Raw genomic sequence first — 7,500 nt, forward strand, 5'->3', positions numbered from 1 at the left:
GCTGAAGCTGACGACAGACGACAGCTTCCCCAGCTGCTGACAGGCCATGGGAAAGGGCGACCAGCTGGCGCCACGTGACGCTGACGCCACAGCAGACTGGCTGACGGTGCTTGCAGCTGGAACGCCTCTGTGCCTGACACTCTGCTGGAACCTGGACGACTTCCAGGTGCCGGCAGTGAGGGAGAGGGAAGCGCTGGAACTGACATATGGCCCCCTGGGAGAGTCTCCATCCACGGCACAGTGACGTCATGGCAATGGAAGTGCGAGAGCGGGAGAGAGAGAGAAGAGAGGGAGAGGAAGGAAGAGGAGAGGTAAAGGGAGAGGGAGAGGGGAAGAGGGAGAGGAAAGAGGAGGTAAAGGGAGAGGGGGAAAACACGATGGGGAGAGGGAAGAAGTGGAGAAAAGGGAGGAAAGGGGAAAGAAAAGAGAAGGTGGAGAGAGGGAGGAATGGAAGAGAGAAGGGGAGAGTGAGGGAGAGAGAGAGGAAGTAAAGGGAAAAAAGAAAAAAAGGAAAGGAAAAGAGAAGGCGAAGAGAGGAGGGAGGAATGAAAGAGAGAAGGGGAGAGAGAAAGAGAGAGGAAAGGGAAGAAAGAAAAAAGGGGAAGAAAGAGAGAAGACGGAGAGAGAGGGAGGAATGAAAAAGAGAAGGGGAGAGTGGGAGAGACAGGGAAAGAGAGGAAGGAAAGGGAAGAAGGGAGGTAGATGGAGATAAAGTGATTTGATTTGATTTGATTTGATTTCATTTGATTGGATTTGATTTCATTTGATTGGATTAGATTTCATTTGATTGGATTGGATTTCATTTATTTGGATTGGATTTAATTTGATTGGATTGGATTTCATTTGATTGGATTGGATTTCCTTTGATTGGATTGGATTTCATTTTTGGATTGGATTTCATTTGATTAGATTGGATTTCATTTGATTGGATTGGATTTCATTTGATTGGATTGGATTTAATTTTGATTGAATTTGATTTAATTGGATTGGATTCGACTTCATATGATTGGATTGGATTTCATTTGATTGGATTGGATTTCAGTTGATTGGATTGGATTTCATTTGATTGGATTGGATTTCATTTGATTGGATTGGATTTCATTTGATTAGATTGGATTTTATTTGATTGGATTGGATTTTATTTGATTAGATTAGATTTAATTTAATAGGATTAGATTTCATTTGATTGGATTGGATTGGATTGAATTTGATTTGATTAGATTGGATTTTATTTGATGTTATTTGATTGAATTTTATTGAATTTGATTGGATTTGATTCGATTTGATTCGATTTGATTTGATTTGATTGGAATTGATTGGATTTAATTGGATTTGATTTCATTTGATTGAATTTGATTGAATTTGATTGGATTTTATTGGATTTTATTTCATTTGATTGGATTGGATTTAACTTGATTGGACTGGATTTCATTTGATTGGATTGGATTTCATTTGATTGGATTGGATTTCATTTGATTGGATTGGATTGGATTTGGTTGGATTTGATTTAATTTGATTGTGTTAGATTGGATTGGATTAGATTTGATTTGATTTGATTTGATTTGATTTGATTTGATTTGATTTGATTTGATTTGATTTCATTTGATTGGATTGGATTGGATTTTATTTCATTTGATTGAATTGGATTTCATTTGATTCGATTTGATTTAATTTGATTGGATTTGATTTCATTTGATTGGATTGGATTTCATTTGATTGGGTTGGATTTGATTTGATTGGATTGGATTTCAATTTATTGGATTGGATTTCATTTGATTGGATTAGATTTCATTTGATTGGATTGGATTTCATTTGATTTCATTTGATTTCATTTGATTTCATTTGATTTCATTTGGTTCATTTGTTTATTTCTATTTCTATTTAAGAGTTATGACTAATACGCTCATGACAACTGCCACTAGGCGATTTTATTTATTCAAGAAAAAATTCTGCGGAAGTTACAAGGAATATACGCTAACAGCTTAGTTACACACACACACACACACACACACACACACACACACACACACACACACACACACACACACACACACACACACACACACACACACTCACTTACACACACACACACACTTACACACACACACACACACACACACACACACACACACACACACACACACACACACACACACACACACACACACACACACACACACACACACACACACACACACACACACACACACACACACACACACACACACACACACACACACACACACACACACACACACACACACACACACACATATATATATATATATATATATATATATATATATATATATATATATATATAAAGGGGGGAAATAAGGAAGACCCAACAAATTATAGACTGGTGTCCCTAACAAGTACAATAATAAAAATCTGTGAGAGAATCATCTAAGATAGATGGACAAAGTATCTGGAGGAGAATAATATAATGAACTCGAGGCAATTTGGATTCAGACAAGGAAGATCATGTACCACCAATTTAATTTGTTTCTATTCAAGATTGATAGATATATTGCAGGAAAGGGATGGCTGGGCAGACTGTGCATTTCTGGACCTACAAAAGGCATTTGATAAGGTACCACACAGAAAATTACTATACAAACTGGAAACAATAGGAGGCATGCATGGAAAACTATTGAACTGGATGGAGGACTTCCTACATGGAAGAAAAATGAGAGTGGTGCTGAGAGACAAATATTCAAAATGGGAAGAAATGAGTAGTGGCGTCCCACAGGGGTCAGTACTAGCTCCGATAATGTTTGCTATATATGTAAATGACATGAATAAGGGCATTGAAAGTTACATGAACTACTTTGCAGATGACGCAAAATGATTAAAGAGAATAAACTCCGAAATAGACTGTGACTCATTGCAGAAGGATCTGAACAAAGTCTCTAAGTGGACCAAGAGATGGGAAGTAGAATTCAACATCAAGAAGTGCAGTATAATTTAATTTGGAAAAAGCAAGAAGAGAATAACAGGACACTACAAAATTGATGGAAATGAGGTAAAGAAAGTGAACGCTGAAAGGAACGTAGGAGTAATTATCAGCAAAGACATGTCGCCGGATAAACATATAAATAAAATAGTCGGAGATACACACAATTTGTTGAGATCAATAAAGGTGGCCTTTAAATACCTGGATAAGGAAATGATCAAGAAAATATTACAAACACTAATAAGGCCAAAACTACAATATGCAGCGCTGATATGGTCATCCAGTACAAAAAAGAATATAAGAAAATTAGAAAGAATAAAAAGAGCAACGACAAAGTTGGTCCCAGCATTTGCAAACCTAACATATGAACAAAGACTGGCCGAACTGGAATTGCCAACCCTGGAACAAAGAAGAGAACGAGGGGACCTAATAACCATCTACAGAATTATGAAAGGAAAAGAATGCCTTGATAGAGAGGACCTATTAACACGGGACAGAGGAAAAACAAGAGGACATGTAATGAAACTCAAAAAGGATAACTACAGAAAAGACTTGAAAAAGAACAGCTTCCCACACAGAGTGATAGATATATGGAACAAATGGGATAAAGAAATAGTTTGTGCAAACACAATACAACAATCTAAGAACAAACTTGATCTTGCGAGATACAAAAACAGGTCACCACGAGCACAGCTCCCTTTCCCGTATAATACAGCTAGGTAAATACAACTAGGTAAATACATACACACCCACACACGCACACAGACACACAGTGTTAGCTTTGCTGCCTCCAACACTTAGTCACTTGTGTTATTATTCCGTAGACCCCATGCCTTCTCCTTCTCTTAAGTATGTTTCCACCAAATCTTCTATTATCAGAGTTAAGTTTCTTAATGGGTTGATTTAAAATGGGGTATAGTTTTCTCGTCTTATTTTTCTTCTAAATAATACACTTGGTTCTTTCAATTCCACCAAGGGACTCCCCCAGGGATCCTCTCACATCCCACCAAGCCAAGTCTGCTCCGACGTCACTATTTAATTCATCCAATAACTTTGAACGTTACAAATAAGTGCCACCCTTTTAGGGCGTGACTTTACCTCCATGCACCAATCATTTTTCTCCTCCACCCTTTTCTCCAATCAGAAAGACTGTTATACTGCCACTAGAAATCTTGTTTACGCAAGCAATTTGTCGCAAGCAGAACGAGCTCTGTTTTTACATTCTGTCACATCAGCACCTCTCGATATCCTAATCTACATTTACAAATATCAGACGGTAAGCTGGAATATGCAACTCTCTGAAATTCTGCAACTTGCAGTCAGCCATTGTATCATAACAACCTAATATAAGATTTACATTGGTTTCACCTACCCCTCGATCTACTTAAATGTCTACCTCTATCTACCGGCCTCTTACACACAGACACACAGATAGACAGACAGACAGACACACACACACACACACACACACACACACACACACACACACACACACACACACACACACACACACACACACACACACACACACACACACACACACACACACACACACACACACACACACGGACACATACACGCACACACACATACACACGTACCCAGACACACATACACACGCACACACACACACACACACACACACACACACACACACACACACACACACACACACACACACACACACACACACACACACACACACACACACACACACACGCACACACACACACACACACACACACACACACACACACACACACACACACACACACACACACACACACACACACACACACACACACACACACACACACACACACACACACACACACACTCACACACACACACACACACACACACACACACACACACACACACACACACACACACACACACACACGTAGCGATTCTATAGTTCTGAGAATAAACTGTGTAGTGTAGGTTTTACTATTTCCTTGTTACATTCTTCATGACGTTTATCCTGACGTGAGTAAGCTATCTTTTTCAGTGCCAGGCGGCGTTTTCATTCAGCCCAGGGACTTTCTCATTCAGGTGTTTTGATGTCTTTTTGATTTCGTATATTCTTGATGTCACCACACAGGCAATTTTATTCAGCTGAGGGGAGCGGGTGCTTCCCATACGTGTAGCTCTTTAAGATAAATCTCTTTAGAGAGCTCTTTTCTTAGCTCTTCATGTCCTTTTCTGTGTAATCAACGGATGTTTGCTCTCTTGTCCTTCTTTAACTCTTTGTGGCTCTTTCTGACTGATGATTCTTTCAATGCTGTCATTATTTTGACTTAAAGAGCGTCTTTGCTCTCAGGCTCTTTTCTGTAGATGTTGTACGGTTGTTAACCAACTCTCTGGTAGCTTGTGTAGGCGTGCTCTTGATCAAGTGTCTAAGCGAGGAAGGTGAAGACTTGTCAGCGAGGACGCGGACATCGTGTTTCTTGAAGAAATAATAGAGCTCCATTCTTGAAGAAATTTGTAGCTAAGAGAGGTCTTTCCTTGTAAGGCCTTGATATGTTTCCTTCTGGTGTTTCTTTCCAACTTAACATCACTTCTTGTTTATTCCGTCTTCTGGAATTGAAATATTCTTTTTTACCGATTATTTCTGGAACAATAGTCTGTGTTCATTCAAAACGAGAGACTTAAACCTGTTGGTTACTTGGTTGTATGGACCAAGAAAGCAGAAGGTCTAACGGAATGAGGGCCTCTGGTCTCACTCGACCACGAACTGAGGCTTGGTCATCTTTGCGAGAGATAAGATGAAGGAGAGGTTTCCGGTTAAAAAAGCTGAAGTTCAAGTTGGGGGAAATTTTCGATGTTCCCGTCGAGGTGTTGTCCTACGTGTACCTCGTTGTAGTCACCTTTGTTTATGATACTGGAAAGTAGAAGGGGACGCTTGCCGCCAAAGACGCATGACCTTCTTAAAATTCATCTTCATAATTTCGGGAACTTTTCATTTCAGAGCCAAATGAGTGTATCGCCCATTGCAGTCCTTGCAGACATTTTTGCAGTCATTTTTGCAGTCAATTTTGCAGCCATTTTTGCAGCTATTTTTGCAGGCATTTTTGCAGCCATTTTGCAATCATTTTGCAACCATTTTTGCAGCCCTTTTTGCAGCCATTGCAGTCACTTTTAGCCCTTAAATATGCTTTTAGACGAGGGCGTAGTGTTGGGCAGAAGTCTTGATCTTTCCTGTGCCGCTTCTTCGTTGATGTAATACTTTCCAGTTGATCTTCTTGTGCAAACTCTCTGTTTTTGAGGGTCGGGGGTGGCTTCCTTTTGACTATGCGTTTCCTCTTGGGATAAACTTTTCTGAAGACCTCTGGTGGGAAGAGCTTAGGATCAGGGAGTTCGAGTGTGTCCCTGTCCTTGGAGCGGCCGAAGTTCCTTAGCCATGGGTGGGACAAGATCCCATGGAGTGTGAGCCGCTCCCAAGGTTCCATCGCAAAGCACTTCATAATGAGATCGCGGCACGATTGGGGAAGGTCATCGGGGAAGGGCGGTTGAGCTTTCTCGATTTCCTCTTCGTCGTAGAAGGGGTCATCTTGGCACACCAGGTAGTAAAGGAGGGTCCCTAGACTCCATACAGTCGCTGGGACGTGCAAGAATTTCCCGTCGGCGATATATTCAGGTGGCCAATATATCGTTGTACCGCCCGTGTGTCTCCCCTTATAACTTGTGACCTTTTCCCCACATCCGAAATCGATGAGTTTGGTCCCATACTCCCCCGTGGCTGGATCCTAGTAAAGCAAGACGTTCTCAGGTTTGATATCCTTATGAGATACGCCTGCGTTCAGACATCTCTGTACGGTCTTGACGATGTCTATAAAGAGCCTTTTTACTTCCTTTATCGGGAGTTTACCGCGTTTCTCCATGTAGTCATAGAGTGAAGTAGCTTTTGGAACTAGCTCCATCACCATATAATAATTCCCGTCGCATTTGAAACAGTCATAAAGCTCGATTACCCCCGGCACCTTCTGGACCTTTTGGAGAAGAGAGGCCTCCATCGGCACTCTCATTCCATTGCGTCTTCCCCATGTATCGACGCGGCTGAGGGGGACTTCCTTTATAGCGACCTGGGTGGCGTCGGCGAGGCTCGTCGCCAGGTATACGCACCCGAAGCCGCCTTTTCCCAGGGTCTCCTGCACCTTGAAACGACTCCTCCAGTGGCCGTTGTTGTCGCCTTTCATCCCTCCGAATATGCCTTCCGCCATTGCGGTCACGAGACTGATCACGTGACTAAAGGTCGCATCTCAGATGGGGTCACTCGGCGGACTCTTGTTTCCGTTCTTCGGCGAGTTCGGAACGCGAACTACAGCACGAACCGAAGGTATCAGTCGATGTCGACGTGGGTGTAATTATGTGTAGTAGGAATCCTTTTAGTATTTCCTCTTGATAACCACATTTTCTGTTCCTTAGAGACGATATCGCGCTGAAGAAACTGATCACAGAGGTGCTAAAGATGAGGTATAAGGAAGGCGGCAGGAAGGAATGATAGTCGATGTTAAACGTGATCAACATTGTTCTTCTTCAGG

Source organism: Oratosquilla oratoria, chromosome 29 (assembly GCF_046742065.1).
Source record: "Oratosquilla oratoria isolate Oo_2021 chromosome 29, ASM4674206v1, whole genome shotgun sequence".
NCBI classification, from domain to species: Eukaryota; Metazoa; Arthropoda; class Malacostraca; order Stomatopoda; family Squillidae; genus Oratosquilla; species Oratosquilla oratoria.